Source organism: Cryptomeria japonica, chromosome 5, assembly GCF_030272615.1.
Source record: "Cryptomeria japonica chromosome 5, Sugi_1.0, whole genome shotgun sequence".
Lineage (NCBI taxonomy): Eukaryota > Viridiplantae > Streptophyta > Pinopsida > Cupressales > Cupressaceae > Cryptomeria > Cryptomeria japonica.
In genome coordinates, this window is record NC_081409.1 from 670,604,808 (window position 1) to 670,625,814 (window position 21,007).

Sequence of the window (21,007 nt, forward strand, 5' to 3'; positions counted from 1 at the left end):
CTAGGTCCACCGGTAGACTTAGAAAAGGCATTTAATTGGACCTAAAGCTTATAATCGGTAAGCACCAAGGTCCATAAATGAAGGTTTAGGGTTGGATAACTAAGTCAAAGCATCCCTGAATGTGTTGGTCATGTGTAGTGAAGATCCTGTGGTAGAGAGGGTAGGCTCTTAGGGAAAGTGTTGAGTAGGAAGGTCTCTAGCAAAGAGTGTTGGACACTTAATAAACAAGGGGAGCTCACCTTAGTCGAAGGACATTGGGAAGGTTAGAAGAGTGAGCCCTACAACCTTTGGAAGGTTGGGAAGAGTGGAACCATTGGATGGTTCAAGAGACTACCTAGACAAACTGGTAAGAATTGGGAAAACTAGTACGAATTAGCAAAACTAATAAGAATTAGCTAAACCGATAGGAGTGAGCATTCCCCCTCTATATCATACACCAATCATTGGGGGAATGGACTGGCAACATAATCTTCTATTGATTTGGTTGATGTTGGGGCCCAAAAAGGCTGAGATATTTCATCTTTTGAGAACATCAAAGTCCTCCTTATTGCTACAACAATACACCCCCTGGCGATCAGATTCTCAACACAATTATTTTTTATCTCTTTTGTAGTAAATGTTATATCAAGAGAGATAATTTTATTGAAAAGTTTGATCCTAGATGTGATGAAGGAATATTTCTTGGTTATTCTAATGAAATTAAAGCATATAGATGTTATAATAAAAGATTGCAAAGAATTATGGAGAGCGCTAATGTCAAGGTTGATGAGCATAATAGAAGTCAAATAAAAAATTTATGAGCAAGAACCGGTAGTGGAAATGATCATAATTGGTAACACCTTTACTGGAATAGAATGTTGAACCAGTTACTCCAGTAGTATCAGAAAATTCAATAGTAACTAAAGATCAAGGAAGAGAAACAGAGAATCAAAAGACTCCTAGGTATGTAAGGTTGAATCATTCAGAAGATCATATCATTGGGGATAAGAACAAAGGAGTGATGACAAGAAGAAGATTGGTAGCTGATGAGATATGTTTAATTTTGATAAATGAATATCATATTTTTAGCTGATTAATGAATATTTGATTTGATATCATTGTGTATAATGCATACATTATAATTATTATCATGAGATTTTGGTTTGTAAACTCACGATGAAGTATTTAAATTATTGTATGATGCAATTGAACTTTAGTGAGTTAGTAAACCATGAACCACCTGTACCTAGACAAGGTAGACAGATTGCAATTCAAACTTATATCCATTAGAAAACTGGATCTATTGTTGTGTGTAGACAATATGGAAGAAGATCGTATTTTCCAATCTATGCCTTAGCATGTTTAATTTTTTGTATTCGCATTTTCTTAAGAAATGGAAAGTCTTTGATTTTGTTTCGTTGGACACTATCGTATGATTGATTTGTGTACCTTCTTATGTCCTTGATCTCAAGTATTCACTATTTTCATGTGATGGTGTTGTATCCATTCATGTCCTCTATGCGGGTGTTGAATGTGGGTTTGTGGTTGACCATAGCTAGTCAGGTCTCTAGTTAGAGTACCATCAGTTAGTGCACCTTGTATGAAGTCTTATTTGACCAAGTGGCTATTCCTACCGTATTGAACTCTGTATGCTTGACCTTGTGTATTCCTTGGTTTAGGAGTTTGTTTGAGTATGGTCAAGTGTCATTTGGGAAAGTGGCTTTTGATTGGGGGCCACGCCCAAAGTGGTTGTTGGGTAACCCATCGAAAATGTGTCTAAATAAGTGATAACCTAATACCATATTAGATAGTTTAGTTATTGAAATCACTAAGTAAGATAATTGTGCCTCACATATGGGATGAGTGCCAGTACAGACTCGGTATGCAGTGATAAGGCCTGAAATGGAAAACCATCAACCTTGTCTTCATGAAAGGATGTGTGGGTCCACATCAGGCTTGTATGAGCTAGAGGTTTGGAATCGGGTGCTAGGGTAATCCAGTGGATGGGGTCAGAACCTATGGAGACCTACCATGGTAACCATACCAAGTTATGTGATGACACTTGTCCCTTATGCTCGCTAGTGTGTTGTTGTGTTGTCTTTGATAGGAGCATTGTTGTGGAGTCATCATGTTGTTTATACCCTTTAGAGAACCTGATATCATGTTAGACCTTAGGTTGCTTATGATGGGTTGCAAAGACTTAGTTTCGTGGATGCTCTAGTTGACCATTGTATTTACTTCTTATTATGTTCAAATGGGTCCTTTTCCTATTCAGGGATCATTCATGTATCTTTTGGACCGATGTGGTCGTATGTATTATTGATTTATGTACGCCTTAATGACAAGATGTAAATGATGTGAACCTTTTGTATTCTTCGCCCTATTATTTATCAAAGGGGTCTTGCAATTGAGAAAACCCAAAGATGTAGCCCACTAGGGGTGAACTCTGATATCATTTTAATGTTATGTGGTGTTTATGTTCTTATGTTTCTTTTTTAATTTAGCATGTATGGATGGAATTAGGGTTTAAATGTATTATGTGGATTAGATGATGTTAATCTTAAATGCATGTATGTAGTCATCCTATTAAATGCAATATATTGGATCATGAAGAATGTAGAATTGAATAATGGAAAGTATTTGTTATTTTTTAATGAAATTAAAGTATGTAATGAAATTAGATGCATAACTTATGTTTTAATGAAAGTTTGAATGTAATGTATGGTTAAATTTTATTGGATGAACTTAATCATGTTATCTATACTTTTAACCTCAATGGATGAACCTTACCATGTTATCTATATTTTTAATTTACCTAAAGAATTTACCCTTGATCAAAGTATTATCTTTTCATTAAGTCAATCAACTTAATTAGATTAATTAATGTGAGTTGAGTTAAGTATTAAATTATTTAATCATGTTGGGAGACTCTTTAGGCGTTAATGATGTCTTTTGTTGTGTTTTTTGAACTTATGGTATCTCATTGTATCATTGTGTTGTGTTTAATTTTATATATATATATATATATATATATATATATATATATATATATATATATATATATATATATATATATATATATATATATATATATATATATATATATATTTGCACTCTATTCTGGTGTTTTAGCTTTTTCCCTTCGGGGTTTCCTAGTAGGGCATTACATAACTATAGTTGCGATTTTGAAACCTTTGCAAAAGAAAAGAATCCTTGGTGGGAAAATTAGCTCATATGGTATGTACAACACTTATGAGATTCATATTAACTAAGTTTATTTAAGTGAAAGTGCACAATAAAATACATTAACTTGCATGAATTCCGAACACTCAAGACACAAAATAGATTTTAGGAAAAGCATATGGAGGAGCAGCCCAAAGTGCATCAACATGAAAGAAAAAAAAAGAATATACTATATACCTACATAGATTTGTATTTAATGACCTTTTGCCTTCTTTGATACCTTAATATTTATAAATATTTATAAAATAAATTATAGTCTTACCACCGACATCTAGTGCCATGTACTCTTTGAAAAATACAAAAACAAATCTACGAAGAGAATCTTGTTTAATAAATAATAGATGGAGATCCATGCAAAAGAAAATAAAAAAAGTAAATGGAAGATTTATATTATCACTCCACCTGTTTGAAGCACAATGTGCACAAAGAGTTTCCCTAGGAAGCTACCACCAATCTTATTGATAAAATATCTTTGCAACTACTTATCAATTTCTAAATATTAATAAAATAGTAGTAATGAATTGAACCTATATCACAACTAATTCATTCCTTTTAACTCAAAACCTACAAAATTAATATCTTATTCAAACTTTGTTATTGTCCAAGCTCCACTCCCAAAAATTTCTATAAATTAACTAATTTTATCAAGAATATTTTAGACATCATCAACTACATTTTTCCCATCATGCAATGAGCGAATGTATCATTGGAGTCCTTTACAACAATGTGAAGCATGACATGATTTTTTGTAGTGTTTATCTATCATAGTTATAAAATATGAGATGATAGCAATGAAAACCTAAAAGACTAAAGAAATACATAATGATTTTGGACATGGATCCTAAAAATAACCTATTAAATTGGCTCTCCAAACACTCATAATGATATATAATGAAAGTTGCAATAGAGGGTTATTTAACTTGCATTTACCAAATTTAAATTTTTTTATTAGATTAATTATCCTATTAACATCAACTATTATTGTATGTTCTCTTTAGCATAGAGTAACCAGGGTTAAATAACAACTGAACATTTTTCTTAGTAATCACAAAATTAGTAGAGCTAAAATGTGATAACAAATGTTTGTCACATATATTAGATATTTTAAATTAGTGCATGGTACCATTAAACTCAAGGCACATTGAAACTAATTGAGTTTCCAACAACACATCATATTATATAAATATCTCAAAATTTGGTCTAAGCCTATGCTATGATGTCTAATGAATCCATATTAATATATTTGAACATCCTCTTAAGAAAACATAACCCTTTTCAATAATTTATAACTTTAAATATGTCACTAGTTATGCAAACAATCAAGGTCATTTGATTTCCAACATTTGATATTTTATCATTGACAATAGACAATTTATAGAATAAATTCAATAAAAAAAAATTATAAATTCAAGTTAATGATGGTTCTCATATCCCACTTATGATTAATTCAAAAAATTGACACATTACCTTAGTAAGGTTAAAAAGATTCTCCAAAGTTTAATGAGTTTCTCTTTGTCGGGAGTAGTCCAATGTAATCTTGTCATATTCTCTAAAGAGTAAAAAACATAAGACAGTAACACAATTTTTATTCCATTTTATAATTTGTACTAATAGAGAAGTCTAAGAAATTCTACCAATAAATCAAATACAACTAAAAATAATAAATGGAAAAATGAATGCCAAAAAATATTTTAACTTGATATAGAGAAAAATATGCACCTAACAAAAGGCAAAAAAAACCTACATGGTCTTTCATTTACTTTGGCATTCATCCTTCAATAAGTCATATAAATGTGTTTTACATATATGTACAACATATTTCTTGAAGAATAGAATGAGCTTCAAATTAAGTATTCTTAGTATTTAAGAAGCAACTAAAGCACCCACATCCATATCAAGACCAAGACATAAAAGAATTGAAAACTAAAGAAAACCAACCTCTAAGCTCTTCCATACATCAATTGTACTCATGAGATTTTTCTTTGCAATTGAAAGGCTTTCAACCCACATTCATAAAATAAACATTATTCGTTCTATATGTACATTTCACATTAAAGCCTCCCTTAAAATTATCAAATCACAAACCCAAAAAATAGATAGCCCTCAATTCTACCAGTTAGTACAATCATTCCTAGTAAATAGCTAAGGATCAAATTTGAAACACAAGTACATAATACATTCTCATAAATAACTTCCTCCCCATGTCCTTATAACCAATCCAAAGTGCAAAGTATATGTCTCTGCAATGAAAAGATGGGGTTTATAGCCAATATATAGTAAAAATATATTAAATTAGCATAAATCTATAAAAAATACCCCAAAATTTAGATACAAGTGTTTTATCAATGTAAATAGTACTAAGTTTAATTCATTAAAATAAAATGAAACAACTTAATGCCAACCAAAAAAATTTTGAAGCCAAACATGAAACTTTTTATAGATAAATTATAGTCAATCATTTAGCATGTTGTTGATAATTTGCAAAAAATTGGAGCTACAATAAAAGAGAGAAAGGTTGATCTATGATGGTGTAGGGAGAAGCTCTAAGCATGGGAATTATAAAAAAATATGAACTTACTAAGTATGGTGTCCATAGATGCACCAATTTTGGCAACCATCTTTTGAATACCTAATGGTCTACACCTATCCACTCTGCCATCACTACATAGCTACCTCTTCTAGAAAACCAAGTAAATATATTTAAGATAGAATAAATCAAAACCAATCTCCCCACAACATTTGTTTCAACTTGTTCATGATAAATAAAAATAAGATCTAAATATCATCGACTCTATTATAAATATTTAATTTGATTTCTTCCAAATGTACTAAGATCACTTAATTCAAATGAAAAAAATACTTATTCAAGACTCCTAATTAGCTTACTTGTGGTAAATCAAAACCAATCTCCCCACAACATTTGTTTCAACTTGTTCATGATAAATAAAAATAAGATCTAAATATCATCGACACTATTATAAATATTTAATTTGATTTCTTCCAAATGTACTAAGATCACTTAATTCAAATGAAAAAATACTTATTCAAGACTCCTAATTAACTTACTTTTGGTATTTGATGTTCCTAAATGTATTTCTTTTTGTACTCTACTTTAAAAAGTTGAAATCAAAGTGACTTAATATCACTCAAATCAACGTGCTTTACACCAAATGAAGAGTCAAAATTCATAAGTTGGGAATTTAAAATTCCAAATTCATTTTTTTAAAGAAAGCACCGGTAAACATAGAGGTAAGAGTGCATGAAAATGATATGAACATGCATAGTAAGTATACCTATATTTAATTTCTTTGAGAATTTAATAGAAAATTGAACATTCAATGAACTAAAAATCTAAATGAAAAAGTAGAATTTCACAACTTCATAATTCAAAGTACTAAAATTAATTTCTTCCATAATATACTACAAATCATGAATGTTGAAGGAACAATAGCAAAATAAAGATAAAGATGAGAAAGTACTAATTAAAGAAATAAAAGTCTTTAAAATCAAATTTATTTTCAAGTGTACTAAAAACAGTAAATGCAAGGACGAGAGAAACCAAAATAAAAACAAAAATTTCCAAATAGAATTAGATTAAACACCAGAAGTGAACATTTCTCACAATCTAATTTTTTTGTGCCTAAATTCATGACTGTTGAACTTACTTGGCTAGCATCTAGATCCAACCATGTAAGCTCGGTAAAAGTATCTGAAACCACCTTGGGCAAAACTATCATGTACCTTCCATTATGGCTCAATTTTTTTGAAATTCGCTTGTAATTTATCAAAAGTTTGATACTGCAGATAAAAGACTGCAAGGACAATATTGAAGATAGAGAGATGGAAAATGTCAAGAAAATAATAAAGGCTAGCTATATTTAGACATGATTTTGCAAAAAGTCTCATCCAATTGCATCACCTAGACTTGTGGCGAAACAACTAATATTTCACGCCATAAAGGCGCAGTTTAGGGAAGCATAATTGCTTCGTGGTTGGGAGTTAAAACACCTAGGCCATGTTCCTATCCTTAGCTTGCATATTACTGTATGATTGATGGCAAGCAAGGATGATTCTTGCATTTGTATCTATTGTTATTCTTATTGTATTAATTTTTGGCAAGAGAGCTATTATTGTAATAATGTTTTTCCATTATGTTTATGCTATGTATAAGAGCTTTTACCTAGATTAAAAACAAGAACTCTAAATTATATTTCATTTATTTATTAATTTATGAAGTTATTGCCCAAAGTGTTAATTTGATGATGTGTTAAATGAGTAATTAATTTAATTTGGTTGATATTAAGGCTAGGGTCCCTTACACCAAGCATCTTCATTGTCTTCATAACATTATAAAAGGTCTATTGCTACTTATAACATCTAAAGTAGGTCTTTTAACATTGGTCATGTTACCATAAGTTTTTCATGCAAACTAGTCTCATTTGGAAAACCTATCCTCATGGAATTTGATCATTTATCCCTTTGTGAAAAGACTTGAAACTTTTTCAAAAATTTATAATGATAATACAAACCTTTCAATAGGCTAATTAAAAACCATTAATTTCATTCAAGACTACCTAAAGAAAATACACACTTTTCTATTCGTCAATTCTCTTGATAGTTCAATAGACTTAATACTACCCACATATGCATTTTTTCAACAAAAACATTAAATATTTAGAGGATTATATGAAACTCTACGATCTTTAAACATCAAACAATTTTCTATAGCCCTATGGTATACATATAAACTTCTTCCATCAAAGCTTTCATGAGACAACAAATATTGTTAAGTATAGAACACATCCCCATAGAACCTTCATCTAGGAGATATTTTGGCATTTGGAGATTACTAGTTGTAAAATCCAAAAATCTTTCCTTCTCAATGCAACACACTATGCTTGTCTCCCTATTTTTTTAATGTGTCATATTTAGGGGAAACAAAGTAGTATTTATGCCTCTATGAAGAAAATCATCAAGATCAAATTAATCCTAAAATTATTTAAGGCTTTGACTCCTTCACAACAAGTTTCCCTCATGAAAATGAATGTGAGATTTTGAGAAAATAAAGGTTATTCTAGAGAACCCAATACTTCTATTAACCATTTGATAAAAAAAAACCAATTCACTACTAAGTTTCCTAAGACCTTCATATCATAGCCAATATTCTATAAAAATTATGAAATGAACACTCTACTTTCCTAAGAATAAAACACAACTATTAATTAAAAGAGAAAAATAAAATCAACAAGAATCTATAATAGACTTTCATAAAATCCCACGAAAGAGAGTAGCTCCAAATATACCAAGTATAGGAATTTTAAATTACCTCTTACAATGTCAACAAACTACAGACACACATGACAAATATTGCCACCATAATGTTTTACAACAATTTTAGGGGAGCACATATTTAAATAATTAAAAAAATGGAAATTATCAAGGATGAGACACCTTAATTCCCAACATTTTCCAATTGAGATTATTTTGAACAAATGTGTTGAAAGAACCTTCACAATAGTTTTATTAACAATTTATTATTCTAGTGAAAGGGCCTACAAGTTGAAATTGTGACATGGGAGCTCACTAGCATTCTCTCTATGTTTCCTCATCTCAAGCTTCAATGATAATGCTTTTTCAAGGGGGTGGCAATGTTATCAACCCACTAGTTATTATAATAAATTATTTGTGCCACATACATAGGATTGTATTAGTTACCCTAGGTAAGGTCCTCTATATATTATATTAATGTCCAAAATCAAAGGAATCTTGGATGTTTATAATTATAGTCTATGATCTAAAACCTCCTCAATGTATTATTCAATCTAAAAGAGATCACAATAGAATTTTAATACAAGTCTTTACAAGGGTATTTTCTTGGCAATTACATTTGAACATTTTTGGTAGCATTTTAATAGCACTTATGCCCTCCAAACTCTCATACTCAAACTACTTCCTCAAGCACCAATTTATAAAATATTGAAACACATGAAATTATCAATTAAAATATTAAACCATAATATAAAAGCAATCTCAAATGTGGTGCCATAATTAGGAGGAAACATTTAATGCCCATCTTGAGGAATCAAATTGCTGGTATGTGATGACTAATCATGCCATTGGGATTAAACTTTGGTCTTTGACAACTATATTTTCCTACTAAATCAGTTACATGACTACAAAGGGGATGAAGCCCAGCCTATGGGTTCCAAAGGAATTATCTTCCCGATGGGGGCATGAGGATGGAGCCCATGGTAGGGTTTTGGGGGCAACACGCCTAATGGGAACTAGTAGGGACAATGCCCCCCAATCAAGGGCTCGGGGGTAATGCCCCAAAAGGGAAAAAAAATATTATTTAATAAAGGATTATTATTTTGGTATGTAAATTTGATAAATAAGTGGTTGTGGATTGTCAAAAGTCAACAAATTGTAATTTTCTCTTCAATAGATAATAAAAAAGAAAGTGATTTATTGTTTCTTTGTGGATGTAAATCGCATTGGGTGAACCGTATAAATTTCATGTGCTACTATGAATTGTTATTTTTTCTTCTTTTATTCTAAGTGTAATTAATATTGTTTATTGCTTTGGCCCTCCTAAACCCTAACACAAATTTTCTATATAATAGTAAATTCCTAACACCTTTCACATGCCATTATAAACTTCCTAAATGTGGAACTTTATTTTTGGTTTCATAATATACTCAAATCATGATTATGACATGTGTCATAATCTTGGTTAAAAAAATATCTATATTTCACTCTATTATTTTTTCTTACACATCACATGAATCTATTATAGACTCGCATAAAATAAAACTTCCTATGCTAATGTTGGAGAAAGTAATGTATAAATAGATTTAAATTTAATCCAAAAAATATGAAAGTGGAGAAACAAATTTATAAATAGATAAATAGTATACTGATAATGTAGTGATTGATGCAGGGAAAGATCTTTTAAGAGAAAAAAGCTCACACTCTAAAACCTCCATAATGTATTATCAAAACAAAAAGAGATTATAACACAATTGCAGTGTAAGTCCTTACAAAAGTATTTCTATAGCAATTAAACTTGAAATAATTTTGGTAAATTATTATAATGTATTATCAAATCCAAAAGAGATTACAACACACTTGCAATTTAAGTCCTTATAAGAGTATTTCTCTGGCAATTGAACTTAAAATAATTTTGGTAGCATTTTAATAGCACTATGTACCTACAAAATCTCATACTAAAGATAATTTCTCAAGCAACAATTTATTAAATATTTGGATACTTGAAACCATCGAATAAAATCAAAACCATAAGCTAAAACAACAATTAAATGTGGCACTAGAATTGGATGAAAAAATCAAAACATGCAATAGTTTTACCATACGAACTTAATGTTTTCTAGACAATAATAGTTTGAATTCAAAACACGCAATAAATTGGAGAGATTTTTTTCCTTGGAGACCAGAACCTTATCTTAGTTAGAAACAATAAATTGGAATAGGAAAAATGATAGTCTGAAGTAGAAAATATAATCATAAAGAGGGGTAGGCATTGTTTGCTAAGGACAACAATAACATGGTTTTGAAAAACCTTATACGAAAAAATGGTTTGTACATAGTTTGAATAAGATCCACCTTGTCATGGAGATTCTATGCATTTTCTATTATGATCTCCTCTAGAATATGCATTGGAATGTGTGAAGTATTATAGTAATCAAGTGCAAAATAATTAGTTTATCATAAACAATACCTTCAAGATAACTTAACATGACTAATGATTGGTCTACTTGTACTAGTCATGGAAACGTTATTTGCATTTCCAACGAAAGCATTCAAGAGTTTTTCAGAATTAAGAACATACCACATATCTATTATAAGACATTATTTTACTGCACAATTATTTGATACATGAATTTTTATTTATTGAACAAGAAAACAATGTGTAAATTAAGTTTGTAATCTAATTAATTTCTCTCTCTTATGCTAATTTAATATTACAGTGAAAATTATAGCTAAATATTGATTTTAGCTATGATATGTTTTGATATGCACCTATAAAAATCTATGCTAATGTCATGTAATTGAAAATATTACTAAAATTTATTAATCACACTTAAAATTAAATGTAATTGAAAATATTACTAAAATTTATTAATCACACTTAAAATTAAACAATTGAAAGGGAAAAGTTACTTGAATTCTAATGCTTAGTACTGTCATTGGCCGGTCCAAACCATCTTTAAACATCTGTTTAAACAAACGCAAAACAAGAATAGTGTGTGGGATACGTATACAAATAAATAACATGTTACATAATGACATAAACAATAGTCTACCAATTGATAATGAGATGACCTAAGATAGGGTTCTTAAATACATATTGTTCAAGAAAAAATTACATGATAAGGGTACCCTATATTGCTCACTATTACAAGATGAACTCTTTCCATGTAAAAAAGAAAATATCTTTTCACATCTATGCAATATTTTAATTTTGAAGAATACTAAATAATGGAACTCTCCAGAAGTTTGGCGCACAAACAGCATGTTAATGTGAGACAAAATTAATCACGTAGCAAATTGTTATAAGATTGTTTCAACTCTAATCCATGAATAATATAGGCCGTTCAAACTTTCAGTTTAAATTTCTAGGTCGGTGAAAAGCTTGATCGATAGATGGAAAACTTGGAAGGAGTACAGATCATGCAAAACAAGATTCCATTGTACACAAGGAGAAATGACAAAAATATTAATGAGAAAATTCATATTCAACACGGTGCCAATTGAAAACACTGGTTTTGTAAAAATTAGCACATCCATATTCATATGCTTAAATGGTGAGTAAATTTTTCTGTCTCCATTAAAATCTCTGACACACCGAATGAAAGGCTTTCACTGGTAAATTTGTATCCAAACATCCCATCAAATTTAAATGGAAGGGAAAAGTGTAGGAAACTCATGCTAAATATGAATAATACAGTAATATAAATTTTTCTAGTAGGAAAAAAATCAATAGTGCTAGAAATTTGTCAAAAAAAATTTGAGAAAAACAATTCAAGATGACATAATAAGACTGTACAGTATTATAAGCCAATAGAAATAGAGATAAATGAAATCTGTAAATATTTTAAAAAATAGATATGCATAAAAACATAAGAAAAAAAATCAGCAGATTTTAATTCGGCAATTCTATTAGTAAATGAATTAGTATTCTACCTGCCCGCAAGAATTAATAATATAGAATTTTCCACAATTGAAAATTTCAATTTAAAAATATTATAAATAATTACATATGCCGTTTACTATTCTAGACAGTAGTGTCGTTGCTGTCGCTATTGGTCTGGGTTCGTTCCTTGACTGCACAACTCAGCATCTGTTTACTTCTGGTATTACAAGTGAATAGTAGGGAATTTAGAGAGCCATTGGGCATGTAATCATAAACTAATAACCGTCTGGATCCTTCTGCACAAAACCCTCGTTGAAGTTTGATCAAATTCGTATGTTTTTTCGTATTTTTTTTGATAAAAGTGGATGAACTATTGAAATTATATTAAATCTTTATATTTTTTACATGGTGTCTGGTTCAACGAGCACTGAAAGGAAAGAACAAGTAAGAAAACCCTTCAGTATTGCTCAAAAAACAAAAGCCTATTTACCCATTACAAAAGCCCATAGGCAACTCAGATACAACCTCTGATTACAATATCAATCGCATTAGATATAAAGGAAGCTTGGAAAAAGCTTATAGGAATCAGTGAAGAAGATGGCACCCCAAAATGAGACCACTATGTCCACAAAAACAGTGTCATCACTCCAAAGGGACCAAACTGTCTATGCACCGCATGACTCCAAGGCCCTGCAAAGAACAAAACCCACAGCTAGAAGGGAACCAAGTAAAAGCAGTCCTGACAACACAAGAATAGTTAGAAAACATATGCCCATCCATATAATAAGCAGAGAAGGATGGAAAAAACCCTCAGGAATCAGGGAGAGGCCTATCCATAAAAGAATCCAAAGCAAAAGCCATAACAACAAGAAGAAGATAAGGAACCATCTGCACCACCAAATAACCTGTCCCTCATCCGAAATATAACAGAAAAAAAGATAACCAATGTATAATTATCTCAACGTCATGAGAGAAACTGCCAAACAAGATATCAAATTCGTATGTTGTATGTTGCCAATAGAACTGATTTCGGCTCGGAACTGCTTATCATGTTGTCTCAAGCGTACCATCTGTTAGGGATCCTTTGAACACTGAGTCGAATCCTCCGCTTCCCAACTTAGACCTAAAATTCCTTGTTGCAATCTTCAACTCCATGTAACTAAACATTCTAAGAGAAGATCCCAAGGAATCTTCAGACGTCTCCATTGGGCGTCGTAGACGATACTTTTGCCACATTAAAAATGAAAAGATGCTCAAAGCAAGAAAGAGAGCGAGAACACTCACAATAATTATGGTTTTCAGTTTTGAGGACGACGGTGGTTTGTGAATCTTTGGAAGTGCAGAGACAGTCGAACTGTTGTTTGATGAAGGGTTTTGCATGTTTAGCAAATCTCAGGTAAACGCTGAACATGAGCAGTTACGCATGGAGGTTTCGTGGCAGTCTTTCTTTGTGAGTGCAGGGCAGTTTAAGGGGCTCTGCCGAGCACTCTTGTGAATCCCAGGCGCGATTGTCTGCCGGAGTGAAGCCTTCCGTGAGGGACACGAAAACCATATACGGCGCATTCCACACCATGGTCCATTCAAAGCCATCAAGCGAAAAATACGTATGTATTTCTCCGTACTTAAGTTGTACAAATCGTGAGACACCATCTGAGTCAACTTTAAGTTGAAATACACAGCAGTGCTAGTATTTTCATAGCTGAGTTTGTGGTGGAACTGGATTTCGTGTGGCATTTCTGGAATATCACCGAAAGTTTGGCCATTAAATTAACAAAATTGAGGTCAATAGAAATTGAGGTTAAATAAATCATAAGATTTTTAGTTTACTGATCAAATGTACAAATAATATAAAAGTATTAAATCCATAACATTTATCGTGGAATGCATATAAATATTCAAAATCAGATACAATTATAAATTGAACATTAAAATTTCTCTCGGTGCTAGTTACATCATATAAGATGAAATCATTACATTTCCTGTTCTAATTGCAAAAGTTGATTTAGAAATAAAATGTTCTGTTTGTAATAGAGAAATGCTTATACATGACAGATCGGCAAAGCAAATTTAAGACCCAAAACTTAAGACAATACCTTGATATTTTTGTTCATCAGAGAAGCTTGAAGTTGGAGGAAGTCTCGTGCTAGATAAGTATTTGAAGTGTTTCGTTAGGCCATTCAGTGTCACAAGGTTAATATGCAGATGATTAGAAATTTCCAAATACTCTATTTGAGAGTAACTTTTGGTATCTTGAATTCTTTTGCTAGATAAATGAAAGTCTAAATAATATTTTATTAAAATTCAAAATTAAATGTAAGTTATTTGATTCAATTTTGTTTCACTTTTAATTTTTATCAAATATTTTAATTACTCAAGGGCATAAGATAATGATCAATATTAATAGGGATAAGGACATGAACTAAACTAAACACAAAAGTATGTCAAACATTCATATGTTATTACATTAAGATATCTTCATTATAATTAATCATGTACATAAAATATCTTCTTTAAAAATACATATAATAAACTTTCAAATTCACATCTATACTACCTTTTACAAAAATTCTTATCTACAAATACTAATACTGATTAGAAAAGACTAAAAGAATCTTGGTTTCAGAGTTTCGTACTTTATAATCAGTCAATGAAAGTAATGAAAAAGAAGTCAACAAAATTACTTTTAACTAGGTTGTTTGATAGTTTATTGGACTTGTTACCTATGTGAATTGTTGTCTTTGTTTGCAATAAACAAATTTTCTTTTTGTTGCTTGGAAAAGGAGATATATTTTGTCAATCAATATTGCTTAAATTACTTAGTCTTAAAAAATACAAATACTAATACTGATTAGAAAAGACTAAAAGAATCTTGGTTTCAGAGTTTCGTACTTTATAATCGGTCAATGAAAGTAATGAACAAGAAGTCAACAAAATTACTTTTAACTAGGTTGTTTGATAGTTTATTGGACTTGTTACCTATGTGAATTGTTGTCTTTGTTTGCAATAAACAAATTTTCTTTTTGTTGCTTGGAAAAGGAGATATATTTTGTCAATCAATATTGCTTAAATTACTTAGTCTTAAAAAATGATGTATGAAGAAAAGTATATTTTTTCTATTTAGAAAGATGGCAACATATTTCAAGCAATCAAGTGGACTGTATAATGAATGTAGATCCCATCCCACAACCAGCATCCATGAATTACTCTAGAAGCTCTCTTAATACTACATCATTCAAGGGTGGCATAAGTACTGGATACCAGTGGCAGCTATCCTGATTTATATCCCTCAATATTGTAGGGTATGATTGGATTCCATCAATTTCTACTTGTCGGTATGGGTTCTTAACCAAAAAAACATACTTGGGTTATCAGCAGGGGTAAGAGTTGGGATTTATGGTCATCAATCAAAGGAACTCCTAGTATGATAAAATAGTTGTTTTTGTTGAGAATTTTAAATTCAACCCACCGAGTTTGCTGAATTGATCACTTATTTGAGTTTAGAATTAGATAACTATCTAATCCAAGGAAAACAATCTTTAATTTTTTCATTAGGAATCTTTTTTTGGACTATAGTCTTTTTATGGGGTTGCAGATCAAAGAAAACAGTACCAATTTGATGAATTTGAAGCTCCAAAACATGTTCAGGGTTTTTCCACTATTGTTTTGAAATTTCATTTTACCTAATTTCTCCCTTAAGAAAGATCATCCTGCCTATTGTGGCTAGAGCCTTGAAATTTGTTTTTGCCAAATTTTACTATCTACAACACCCTTGTTTGGTTGATCATGATCTGCTATTGTCATCTTATATATCATGGGTACTACTTTGGATGCAAAGTAAATCCAACAGTTGTTGTTGATCAAGGCATTTGATACTAGAATATAACAGTGGCAATATGTTTGTAGAAACATGTGAGCTAAAAAAATTGCATTTAGGAATTAGAAAATTAGATGGATACTAAGTACAACATTAAGAACCCAATATGCTATAAGATATGGTTACCATATCAAATGGCTATTCGTTTCCATAGGTCAACATTTTTTGCATCAACAATACATAGTTTTTAAATTATTATTTTCAGAAAAGTAATTTAAAAAAAAATGAAACAAAAATACAATTATCAAATAAACATAAAATTTATTTAAAAATTCAAAATATTTCTACATAAAGAAACAAAAAAGGATCTTACACTTTCTATTACAAGAATGAAAAATGTCATAAATGAAGATAGTCATAGATAAAACCATGGAACCAATTCCATTTATTTAACTTATAATAACAGAATTGTTTGAAAATGGGATAAAAGAGAAAAACATGATCTAGCCAAGCATAATTTGAAAAAAAAAAATCATTGGAAACATGACAAGTGACTTACCTTTAGATTTTGCTGAAATTATGCTAATGAGCAAAATGGGCAAATGCAATTCCATAAACTGTGTAAAGTGCACAGTTTTCAATTAAAATTATTCATGTCATTTAGTACAAAATCTCCAACAAATGACATATTTACAAAACTGAATATACAAATTTTAGTTAAAATATCTTATGAATAGGAAATATGAAAAATGAGTAATGATACCACATGAATGAACAAAAAAGTGAAGAATTCAATAATTTTAAATGCTACCAATTTAATAAGGAAACATAAACAATATTCTATTAAAATTCAAAATTAAATATAATTTAATTACTCTTTGTTTCACATTTGTTTTTTAATCAAATTTCTTAATATATCTAAGGCAACTAAAATGAATACAATTGACAATTAATTATATTTTATTTGAATATTATTTAAATTTACCTAAATAAAAAATAAAATAAAATGTACGACCCACGCTTTAGACAAAATAAAATAAAATTTATTGGCCATGCTTTGAGTGTTGGTGGGCTCCATGAATCATATGATGAGTTTAGAGATATTTAATATGTTTGAGAGGATAGTGGACCCGCAGTAAAAAAAAATGGTATTAAAATAGGAAATTTAATTATGTGCATTGATTGATAAACAAATCAAAAAATTAAAATGAATAGATGCTCTTTTATTTTAAATCTTCAAAATAAAAATAATATTTAGAATATCTAAATATATAATAAATTATTTATAAATATAAAGTTATAATTAAGATAAATTTAAAAATGTAACTTTAAAAGGTTTAAAATATTTTTTTAATAAATTACTTTTTAAATGTTTTTTGTTCTTTTTAAAGCACCAAATGAAAGTGTCACTATTAATTGTTCTTCAAATGAAAATATTAGCACATATTATTAATTTGCATCAAATATGTGTTTAATTGATTCTAAATAAGAAAATAAATTATAAATTTTAAGTTTAAATTTTAAAATTTCAAAAAATTGAATTTGTAAATAATCTTCAATAATGCAACAATTAAATTTAGGTAACTAAGAGATAAATAAAAATAATTATAAAAAATAATCTCCATATAAATAAATAAGTCAAAATATATACATACAAAAATTAAAATAAATATTAAATATATATAAACCACAAAATTAAACTATTTATCAATATATATACCAAAACATTTCAACATTATTATTAAGGTTGTTATCCTAGATTTAAATATTGTTATGGTACATTTGCAGCTCGTGCTTATGGCGTTTTATAAATAATGTTCAAGGGCTCTTCAAAAAGTGGTGGGGTTAGCTAAATTTATAGTTGACAGTGGAGACTATGACTTTGAAATCTACCAATAATTATTAAAAGAATCTTCACTTCATCTTTAATAGTTTTAGGTGCTATCCTCTTAAAATTTCAGTCTTTTTCCCTTTCTATATATAAAACACCTTTTCTTAAATACATACTCAATGCCTTGACAACATCTTTGGAAAATATTCTTTTCGTTGATAAAATGCTCGTTGGCGCAGAGCATAATATTTTCTTAAAATCAATGTCACAATTTACCCACTCTTTATAGAGTGAATAAAACTCTTATTATTAATTCCTGCCGATAGGTACGAATACTAACGCATCCGTTTGATGCAACCTTCTATTTCACTTAGCCAATCATATCATATAATTTTTTTAAATTGTTTGCATTTATATAGTTTCAATATTTATATGGATTTAAAAAATTTAAATAAAGTTATTTATTTCTTTTCTTATTGGCTGAAACCAATAACAGTAAGTGCAAAAAAACCAAATTAATAATTGATAATTAAATTATATTTGGAAACTTTATGTTTTTAGTTGAATGTATTGATCATGCGAAAAGATAAGGGGAAAAATCCAATCGAGTCTAACAGGTGTCAATAAATGCAAATCTTGATATATCTTGTGGGGTAATTCTATATTGAATTCACAGAGCATTCTGGAAACTACATAGTGAAAATGAAAGGTCTGGAAATTTTTTGGAAATACGTATATGTTAGCTATTTCAAGCTATTACAGAAAAAGTTTTTGTCATGTACTCAACAATTGAAAGCCATGCCCAGATTTCACACCCTGTTCAAGGCACAGATTTCTCAATGCAACCAAACTATGAACATTGTCAATTATTGCTAGAGAGCTATTCTTTGACATGTGTTGGCTGGTATATTTATTTTTGCCCATGCTTTGACAAAATTTCTCGTTGTCCATTGTAAATACTAAATTTTATCTATTATTTGTTGATCCTTTTTTCATAATGGGTTGTTTTAAAGCAGAATGGGGCTTTGCTGAGAGGTCTGAATTGTTGAGGGCAAGATGAAGAAGGTTTTATTATCAGACTTATAGAGACACGTTCACAATGTAAATATTAAATTTAATCTATTGTTTGTTGATCCATTTTCATAATTAGGTGTTTTAAAGCAGGAGAACAGGGCTTTGCTGAGAGGTCTGAATTGTTGAGAGCAAGATGGAGGTTTTTTTATTAGACTTATAGAGTCATCTATCTTATAGAGAGTTGAATTAAAATTAAAATAATTTTTTCTTATTTGCACTTGAAAATGAAAATTTTGCCAAGAAACCCACGTACGTTTGATTAGTCTATGTATGGGAAGATCTGAAATTATTTGAATCTCTTTACATAAACTGAAGATTACGATTGAAGGGAAAATCTATGTTTACATAGATTACTTTTTTTTGAGTCAAATTACCATTTCCAAAACTTCCTGAAGCCATTGTTGCCTTTGTAAATTTGGGTAAATTCATCTAATTTTTTTTTTCTTATTTTGATTTTTAAATGTGTTTCAATTCGAATTGGTCCTTCTCAATGGGTAGATGCAGGGGGTTAGCTTAATTGTTTGGAATATATATGTGGAGTTTATTGTATTGAGCTCTACCTTAGAGTTTTTGAGGAATTTGCATTCAAATGCAGCTGAAAGTTCACTCTGTAGAGAGATCTATGGAAAGTGAACTTCCTAATATATAAGCAGGCTTGTTAAACAAAACAATAGGGAACCAGGAAATTTATTGAAATTTCTTTTATTGACTTAAAAAGTCACCATACTCACCATACTTACCTTGCTTGATGTTGCTCCAACTGCTCTTATCACACCTATTTTTTGCTATAGCTTGGATTCATATTTTCCATTTGTTATAGCTCGGATTCGTATTTTCCATTTGTTATGCTTATGGAGAGCTTTTCACTTCCATGTCCATTTATGTCTCTTTCACCGCTTATACAAAGTAAACATAAAATGTGGAAACGCACAGTCAAGGCACGTGGATTCCTTTGCATGTGTCGCTGACAGTTTTACAGTTTTGTTTTGTGTCAAAGTTTTTTAAGCATTCAATTTTAAAACATCAAGTATCCTTGTTTACAGTTTTGTTTAGTATCCATTGAGATTTTAGTTTATTATTTGAAAAATAGTTACAGTATTTGCATATCCTTTCCATTCATATTTTGCAATTTAGCAGCCTACAAATTATTATTTTGGTCAAATTGTCTAGGTCATTCTCAAAAAAATAGTCAAGAGAGGTTCACCAGAATCTACATAATTTTGCGATTTTTAAATTACTTTATGATAATTCAATTAATAGTAATTTTTTTTAATTAAATATTTGTATCTAATAAGTAATGTATTGACTCTTTGATTTTAGTTTTTAATCTTTTCAATTTGAATTTATTTGAGAGTGCAGGTCATTCTATAGAGTTTTGGGAGTATGTAAATTGTTATATATAAGTAAGTATATATTATGTTTGCTAAGAAATTTGAATCATTTTTATTTGATATATGATTATCAAATTCATGAATACATATTTAGTAAAGATGGTTTGAAAAATGAAGTGGATTTTTCGTAGTATCAAAATTAAATTTTGGCTAATAAGAATATGACAGTTATTTGTCACTTTTGTTGAAGATGAAATGTTAAATTGATATTCAACTATTTTACTCTTGAAGAGTATGATATTTTAGTTACCATAACTATAATCTCTTTTCAAAATTTTCATTTTCAATACAAATACTAAGTAAGTCAAATTTTGCATATAATGTAACATTTAAAAGTAAATTTTATTCTTTTTAATAAAACCACTAACCTACACACTTGCCATGTGTAACTTCTCACTAACATATTTTTTACTAGTGGATAAAGTATGTAAAACTAAGTCAATTCTATCAAAAATTAAATTTGATTGATGTATTAAAAAAATTTATAGTAAAATCTAATTAAAATTTTAATATATTTCACT